The 9819-nt window shown below is 42.4% G+C and overlaps 1 long non-coding RNA gene across 1 annotated transcript in view; it reads right to left on the reverse strand.

Annotated features, from left to right (window-relative positions):
- The window catches only part of LOC146789557 (uncharacterized), an 83999-nt gene extending 81428 nt beyond the window's left edge, over positions 1-2571 (reverse strand). Inside the window, exon 1 of the long non-coding RNA XR_014969827.1 lies at positions 2457-2571. This is a non-coding gene — a long non-coding RNA (uncharacterized LOC146789557). The remainder of the gene's footprint in view (positions 1-2456) is intronic.
- Positions 2572-9819: the final 7248 nt, after the last annotated feature.

The following is a 9819-nucleotide window of genomic DNA, read 5'->3' on the forward strand; positions in this document are numbered from 1 at the left end:
TTTTGAGTATCAGGATGAGGCAGTCACTATATGTTTTGCAAAATTCCGCAGTGCGGCCCTCTGTGCCGGGGGCTTGTCCAGAGCGGAGTTGCATTATCGCAGCATGCATCTTATCTTCCTCAAATGCAGCTGAGAGGAACTCCCTCTGGCCATCTCCCAGCCGTCCCAGCAGTACATTTTCAAAGTAGGGGTCAAACTCTATGGGCTGTGTTCTATGTGTGGTATAGAGTGTGGTGTAGAATGCATGGAAGGTTTCATTAAGTCTGGTGTATCTCTGTATGCTGTCCGTCTGTGTCAATGACCTCTAAGAAAGTGTTAGAAAATCTCAGTTTGTGGACCAGTTCAGCAAGGGCTTTTCCAGGCCTTTCTCCCTCCCCATATTTTCGGGCTTGGTGATATTTCCCTCGGACAAGCACTCTCTTTCTGCCTTATCTTGCTATTCGCACAGCGCATCCCTAATTTTCTTCTGCAGATCCTCGATAGACGTAGTCTTTAATGTGGCCTCCATCTGTCTAAGGTCAATTTTCAGCTTTCACAGTGTGTTGTGTGAATGTCCCTCAGGATCCCTCCACCCTTTGCTATACACACCCCTCGAATGGTAACTTTGAAGGCCTCCCATACCATGGACAATAGGGACACCGTGTCTATATTTTGCGGGTACGCCAATTTTATTTAACTGGTGTCAAGGACTGTGACAAAACAGACTCCATGCTGCGGAAGGCCAGAACCTAGATGGCACAGGATCCAACAGTGTGTTGTATAAAATATGGAGAATAACTGTTTTTCATATACTATTATTGTAAGGGGCAGAGAGATGGGTCTACAATGACGAGTATTTTTTGAAGCGCACGTTCACCCAAGAGTACCTTGGTGCTAAATAACAGATGTTTATTGTTACCCAACCCAATGTTACTCATTTTATCGATCTCAGAAGGATGATAGGCTGAGTGGAACTGCCGGAAATTGAACCTGTGACCATGAGGCTGAACACAGGCCCCTACAGTGGACACATTAGTCCACTGAGCCACCAGACCCAGCTAAAAAAGAATGGTATATACAATCCTCAGCACACGTCCACAAGGTAAAGACATGAATAATGTGAAATTGTGTACACAAATTATAGAACAAAGTAGTTGTAGTCCTTTCTTTCATTCTTTTCTTTTTCTTGTTACTGTATAGAGTTCTTAGCCAGCCAACATGTGTTTCGTCACCACACAGGGAAATTGTCCAGCGACTTTTTCAAGGCTAAGTAAACAAATACAAAATAAAGAGGCCATTGTAACACCATAAAGAAACTGGTGTACAACAGACAAGTAAATAAATCTAACCGTGACTTAGTAAGGCTCCAATCACAGATTGGAGACAAATTTTTATACATGCACAGTGTGGATCCCTAGTGACCCAATTAAAACATAGAAGAAAACAGGTGGGGAGAAGGTCTTATAATCCGGATGTTTTGAAGGAACCCAAATTAATCCCAAGCACTTTAGCAGTGAAGAATACCAATGTGAGTAAATATAGCGACTAAGAGAATCAAGAAAAGAATGCATATCAATAATATGCGGGAAAGCACCAAAGAACATCCGGAAGGTACAATATACACAATCCACATCCGAAGGTCATGCATGAATAAATCGTAGCCAAATGCCTCCACAGTCTCTGGTTAAGATCTAAGGTGGGGAAAATGAAAGCAACAGTAGTCAAAATCCAAGCCCATCCAAGGCCAAACCACTCCTTAGAGAATGACTAAAAAGTAAAACCACAGTATCACCTACTTCTCATATGGTGATAATTCCATCCTACATGTAGGTAAGAGGCTATTCCACAATCATGGATTCCAATTCGAAATTAAAACTTGTTGGTGATTCTAATTAGATCAGATTGAGTCTAAATCCGGAAACCGGAAAACAATATATGTATATAGACTCACCGGTAAGGTTCTGAGTACAGCCCTAAACCACACATCCTCTAAATCTATATCAATTGCACCATGCAATGTGGTAACCTGATCCGTACACAATTTTAGGCACTCAGTCCATATGGTAATATATCCTCCATATGTGTGGCATCCACGGTTAAATAGAATGCTCACAACGCATTTCAAGCCTGCATAATATTTAATATTAATTTCAACGCTCAGAGCCCCCACTGTCTGTGTTGGAGCTTAAATTATTTGCTAGATGCGGCATCATAAATCCTTAGGATATAGCCATCTTCACTAAAGTATTACAAAACATATTCCCCCGGATGCCTCAAAATGCATACTTTATGTGTCACTTAATAACGCAGTCATGAGCAATAATCACGGAGTCATGAGTAGTAATCACAAGCGTAGGCTCAAAATTCCATAAGGCCAACCCCCACGCTTACCAAGCATGGGGAAACGGACAGGTAAGTCCCCTCCAAACATCCTCGTGTATAAGGTAACACCTCTTATCAGAAAATGAAATGCCCACCGTAAACATAACGTCTCCCTCAACTGTAGCCAAATGATGCTGCATAGTTCAGCCACATTCTCCCATCCTTATCGGCTAATGTAAATAGTCCGTCTCCAAAAAGCCAACCGTGTCCTCTAGTACAAGACGCGGTCCGCTGAAAGGCCAGTATTTAAATAGCTCCCGCGTTCTGCAACCAGTCAACATGGAGAGAGGACAATAGTCTCTGTCCCCCATCCTCGGGCGCCACCTTAGAGTGTGCACCGCTAAGTCCAACCATTCTGAACTCCTATTGGGCAGCATCTTTGAACGGAGTAGATCATCCGACACGACATTGCAGTTACCAATGTTGAGATTCCGTTAACACAATCCCTTGCTATTGCGGGTAAACAAATATTTCTGGCCTACAAATATTTATTACCATAAACAAGATACCACCAAAATTAAATATACATTACAGTGACTAATAAGCTACTAATTGAAACAACCTCGGGCGCCACTAAATCTAATAATTTTGAACTCCTTTAAGGCGCCATCTTTGAATAAAGTGGACATTGTTGTGACCATTACTGAGGTCCACATTCGCCATATCCTTAGAAATCCTGGTTAAAGTGTGCCACACAATATATCTATTTTGTCAATCAAACTGGTCCTTACATAAGGAACAATCATTTCTGACTTGACGCTATTCATTAACATAAGCGTGATGCCACTGAGAATGAGTATAAATTACTGTGACTTATAAGCCACAAAATAAAACTAAACATCATATGTATGTGAATACATATTATAGTAATACAGAAATAGGTAACGTCAAATGACTGCGCAATTCCAATAATTTTAAACGAAAAGCGTGACAATAAACGCTGATTCCTGTCAGTACGTAGTTTCCCCCAATCACTCAGGTATCACACTGCCTTTCTTAGACACAGTGCATATCGCTCCTATTCTGATCCCTCTTCCTCAGAGTAAAAAGACACTAGGGATCATCTAAGATCGCCCCACCAACAGCACAGTGCTGGTCATAATCAGAATGCATTGCACTCTCCATCTTCTTAAGGTGCTAATAATTATGTCTCCTTAAATGTGCAATGGAAATTAACTAATCCCAAGTGTTCCCACAAAATAATCATGAGCAAAACACAAAAAACGTTATATTGTGTAGTTAATTTCTATTCTGGGCATGTGTGGACGACAGCCGGGGGCCGTCCGAACCACCCCCACCCTGTATTTCACCCGCAACGCAGCAGAATTTCCGCCGCGGTTAAAGGTTTAAAACTTGTATGTAGAAAATATGAAACGTTAAAACCCATTGATCATTATACATGACTGTACTTTGACCAACATCACCTTTATGCATTGTCATATAACAGACATCAGATCAACACACAACCAATAACGACATTCATCTGCCCAGGAAGTAATGTAGCTCCTGATCTAAATTGAACCCTATCACAGTGCTACATAGTCTTAGAATCCAGAATGCTTCTCGTCTGCGTAATGCCAATTCCCTGTTGCCCAACATAGGGTGCCTCAGAGTCTGATCAATTCCATAAAATTTGAAGTCTCAATTCCTGTTCTGTGAAGGGCAATGCGCTATATGTGCTGCAATCGGATATCTCATGTCTCCTTGCTTAGCAGCTCTCATATGCTCCCCAATTCTCTCTTGTAGGGTTATGATGGTGCTGCCCACATACTTCTTGCTTCACTTACATTAAAAGATATATACAACAAATTTTGTATTACAATTAATGTTAGACATGATTCTGTATACTTTATCGCCAGGGCCTTCAAACTGTATTTTCTTGTTGCAGGCCCTGTGGCACACATTGCAATGGCAAAATGTGTAAAATCCTATAGTGTGTGGAGTCAACCAATTCGCTGTCATTCTTGCCCCTGGATAACTCGAACTTAGTAAGTTTCTGAGGCAGACCCCTCTCCAATAGGTAATGTCAGGTCTTTCCGTAATTGATCCATATAGGGATCTGTCTGCCTTCATAATGTGCCAATGCCTCCTAAGGCAACGCACAAGTATCCCCAACAATGTGTTATAGTTTGTGATCATGCATACTTTTTTATTCTTCTCAGTAACCTTTTTGTGTTCCCTCAATGTGTCCTGTCTATTGATCTGATGTATTCTTTGTTTGGCCCTCGTGAGTGTATTCTTGTCATAACCCCTCCTATTGAAGCGAGCCATCGTTTCACTTGTACATTCTTCAAACTCAGGGGCATAGCTACAGTTCTGTCTTGCCTGTATTAGTTCTCCAAAAGGGATAGCCCTAATCTGGTGTGCATGGTGGGCACTAGAAGCATGTAACAACGCGCTGCAAGCAGTTGTTTTGCGAAAATGTCTGCTATGAATCTTATTATCCCTAGTATATAGCTCCACATCCAGAAACATAATCCCACTCATACTATATTCAACGGTGAACTTGTTATTACCTTTATTGTTGTTCAGGTGTTCAAAGTACTCCAAAAGTTAATCTGTGCCACCAGTCCAAATCATTAGGAAGTCGTCAGTATACCTCCCCCAAAAAAGGATAGAATCAGTCCACTTAGTGCCCATGGTACCCAGATCCATGTCTCCTAGAACCAACCCATGAAAAGGTTGGCATAGGATGGAGAGAATCTAGAGCCCATGGCAACCCCTTGCTTTTGCCGGTACCATTTCTCCTTGAATAAGAACACATTGATGTCAAGGATCAACTCAATCATATTGATCAACATTTCAGTATGGTCCCATGCACTAGCTGATCTGGTGTTCAAAATCCGTCTAATGGCATGTAACTCAATTTCTCTCTTAATACTAATGTATAAAGCTGTGACATCTAAAGTCACTAAAATCGTGTGCACCTCCCAATTCAAGTCTGTTAATGTCCCCAGGATATGCATAGTGTCACCGATATATGAAGGTAAGTTACTAACTAGTGGTTTCAAAAAGATATCCACGTACTCTGATATTCTCTCGGTAGGCCCATCATTGCCAGACATGATGGGTCCACCTGGTGGAAAGGGGAGGTTCGTGTGGATTTTTGGCAATTTGTATATACACGGATATCTGGAATGGTTGACCCGTCAGTAAGTGAACTCATCCTCATCCAGTAAAACCTGCCCATGCCATTGTTTTAAGTGTCTATTGATATGGTCCGTGAGTGACCAGATCGTGTTAGCGGGGAGTTGCTTATAGCAGTTGAGATCATTCAGTTGTGATAAAATGTCCTGTTCGTAGTCTGCACTCCGCATAATCACTATGCTCCAAAGAATGGCGGGATCAGCTGTGGGCTTTTTTCCTTTTTTTCATAATAGCTTAACACTTGCTTGTTTCCAGGCTGGGAAAACAAAACTGGGAAAAAGGAGACATCTCAGAGAATGGTGAGACTTGGGCAAATGGAGCTAAGAGCCAAGTGCAATGACTGAGGTGGATAAGTGCTCATAGAGGTGATTAAAAGCAATTACTAAAGTTATTGTCCCATCTGGAATTAGTGGAAAAAAGGGTCTTAAGTACAAAACAGTTTGTATTGCTAACCCTCTGCTTCCTAAATCACCTTATTGTGAATGGCAGAATGTTTTAAGATGCACAAAAACCTGTTTGAGAGTTGCAAGAGGGGCTCTGTGAGTCATGCCCAATAGCATTATATAGGGGACTTGAAAGAGGTATCCCTCCTAATTGTGAATTGTAATCACATAAAACAAAATTTTGCAACTGCAATTGCAATCGCAAACCAGTGATCAGATATCCACAATGTGTTGGAGTGATATCTAACTCATCAAGGAAAATCTAATGCTGTGTTCCTGGGAATTGTGCTGGTTTCCCCTGTGAAAGTTCTTGTATTTAAAAGGGGGCTCTTATCAGTTCCCATAGCCAAATTACTGTGTTCATTCACTTTTGTGTGAAACGTTTTCATTTTTTAGTTTGACTGGCTCTTCTCATTTACGATACTTCTATTAAAGGTATTCACACTCTTTAAGCCCCATTGACTGTCAAGATAAGATCTCTTCCCATGGAAAAGGCAGGCAGCTTCTAGCAGTATTCTGGAATGCTTGCGTTTTATTACTTAGTTGTTTAAAGCAAATTCTTTAGACATAGAACGTTTGTGGCATTTACTGTTCATGCCTCAGTACCTTTCTTTGCAGTTTGTAGGCATTATCAGATTGAATTTTCAACGTAATCTATTTGGTCATTATGATCAAATTCTAAATGTTGTACTAAACATTGTTGTGTAAAAATAGTTACATATAAGATCTAGGCTATATTTTGCTACTAAACTTGCAGCCACTAGTGCAGTTATCTTGCTTGCTCATGATTTGAATGGTGCCTCAGGTGCTCTAGCACCGGGCCCAAATGTTGTCAGAACTCCTCTAAACACATACTATTGCTATATTTGACTACTAAACAGGCAGTCACAATCGCAGTTAAAAGGGGTTTAATTTGAATGGTGCAGCAGGTGCAGTGGCACCAGGACCAAAAGTTCTAGGGACCCCATTAAACACAGATTATTGCTAACATTTAAAACTGATCAGGCAGTCACAAGTGCAGTTACATTGCAGCCAACATTGTCATGATTTCAATGGTGCAGCAGGTGCAGTGAGACCAGGACCAAAAGTTCTAGAGTTCTAGGCACCCCACTAAACACCTAAAATTGCTATATTTTACTACTAAACAGGCAGTCAGAAGTGCTGTTAGTTTGCAGACAACAGGGTCATGATTTGAATAGTGCAGCAGGTGCTGTGGCACCAGGCCCAAAAGTTATCAGAACTCCTCTAAACACATATTTCTATATTTGACTACTAAGCAGGCAGTCACAATTGCAATTACCTTGCAGTTAAAACTTGATTTGAATTGTGCAGTAGGTGCAGTGGCTCTCGACCCAAAAGCTCTAGGGACCCCACTAAACCCAGATTATTGCGGAATGTTACTACTAAATAAGCAGTCACAAGTGTAGTTACCTTGTAGGCAGTAGGGTCATGATTTCAATGGCCCTCCTCACATCTACCACAGAGCCATCGCACCCAAAATACAATGTATCATCAACACCACCTTCAACACAGGCACCTTCCCAGACGACTGGAAGCGCACAGAAGTCAGGCCCCTGCTGAAGAAGCCCACAGCTGACCCCTCCGACCTAAAGAACTACCGGCCCATCTCACTCCTCCCCTTCACAGCCAAAGTTGCAGAGAAAACAGTCAACAAGGAATTGACACAATTCATCAAAGAGTACGCCATCCTCGACTCATCACAATCCGGATTCCAAAGCAACCACAGTACAGAGACCACCCTACTAGCCGCCACAGACGACATCCGCACCCTCCTAGACCAAGGCCACTCCGCAGCCCTCATCCTACTCGACCTGTCAGCAGCCTTCGACACCATCTTCCACTGCACACTAGTCGCCATACTACACGACGCCAGCATACAAGGAACAGCCCTGGACTGGATCCGATCATTCCTCACCAGAAGAAGCCAAAGGATCAGACTATCATCCTTCCTCTCCGATCCCACGAAAATCACCTGCGGAGTCCCACAGGAATCATCACTGAGCCCGACCCACTTCAACATCTACATGGCCCCCCTCGCAGCCATCATCCAACAACACGGCCTCAGCATTGTATCCTACGCAGATGACACCCAGCTCATCCTCTCCCTCACCAAACACCCCACCACCGCCAAACCCAACTTCCAGAAAGGAATGCAAGACGTTGCAGTCTGGATGACCAACAGCTGGCTGAAGCTCAACTCCGAGAAGACAGAAGTCTTCGTCCTTGGAACCACCCCCTCAGCATGGGACAACACCTGGTGGCCGACTGCCCTCGGAAGCCCACCCACCCCCTCAGACCACGCCAAAAACCTCGGCATCGTACTCGACTCACCATGAACCAACAGGTCAACGCCGTCACGTCCAGCTGCTTCAACACCCTCCGGGTCCTCAGCAAAACCTTCAAATGGATCCCCCTTGAGTCAAGGAGCACAGTCACTCACACACTCATCACCAGCAGACTAGACTACGGAAACACACTCTACCACGGCATCTATAGAACTTTCTACGGAACTCCGCCGCCAGACTTGTACTCAGCATCCATCGACACAAACACATCAGCCAACATCTACGAAGACTCCACTGGCTCCGCGTGGAGAAAAGAGTCACCTTCAAAATCCTCACTCACGCTTACAAATGCCTACACAACAATGGACCCAAATACCTCAACAACAGAATCAACTTCCACACACCCAAAAGAAACCACCGATCCTCCAACCTCGCACTGGCCGAAACTCCTCGCATCCACAGAGCCAGAGCAGGCGAAAGATCCTTCTCACACATCGCAGCCAAGACTTGGAGTGAGCTAACGGCAGACATCAGATGCGCCCCCTCCCTGAACACCTTCAGGAAGACTCTCAAGACTTGGCTCTTCGGCTAAACAGTGCGGTGTGACCTCCCCCCCCCCAGCGCCTTGAGGCCCTCACAGGTGAGTAGCGCGCTTACAATTCCCTGATTGATTGGTTGAATGGTGCAGCATGTGCAGTGATACTGGGGCCCAAAGTTCTAGGAACCCCTCTAAACACCAAATATTGCAATATTTTACTACTAAACAGGCAGTCATAAGTGCAGTTACCTTAGAGGCAATATGGTCATGATTTGAATGGTGGTGACTTGGCAGAGGGGCCATAACTCCTCTAAACACCATTTTTCATTTAAATCTTTATTTCGACGCATTTGTGTCATAAAAGAGCAATAGAAACATTTGTTATCTTACATTTTGACATTTGCTAGCACAAAAAAAAAAAATAAGAAAAGCAGTAAATAAAAGGTCAAATAAGCTAACCTATTCGTGTATATCCATAGCATCCGTGTACAATATCTAGTTTCATAATCTTTGTCAAACACATTTTACCCGGGCGGAAAATTTACAAAGTTAAAAATACAATTTAACAATAAATATAATTTAAAAACTATTAAAATAGTATTAAATCAATAACCGCTAGGACATTTTTTTATATAAAAAGAATTCTTAAAAATTCGTATGAAATTCATAAAAAGCAACAACCACATATACCTAGTTGGAAAATAAAGCAGCAATTACATGTTTTAATATCATGGTCTTTTTGAGAATATCAAATAATGTATCGCCTCGATTTATCTTTTTCTTTAAAAATGTAGACCCAACTTTATTCTAATAAAATTAGCAGCGAGAAGAAACCTACTAACTCCAAAAACTATCACCTGGCTGGTGTCAGTTTTTAAAATTCTGCCAGCCTCCTTGTATGATCTAGAGCCTATTTTATGGCAGAGTGGTGCTATCCACTTTTTCCTTGGTATTACATAGCTGGAGCAGAATAGAAGTATGTGTAAATCATCTTCCTTAGTACCATGAGTACATGAGATACAGA

Source organism: Triturus cristatus, chromosome 10, assembly GCF_964204655.1.
Source record: "Triturus cristatus chromosome 10, aTriCri1.1, whole genome shotgun sequence".
Lineage (NCBI taxonomy): Eukaryota > Metazoa > Chordata > Amphibia > Caudata > Salamandridae > Triturus > Triturus cristatus.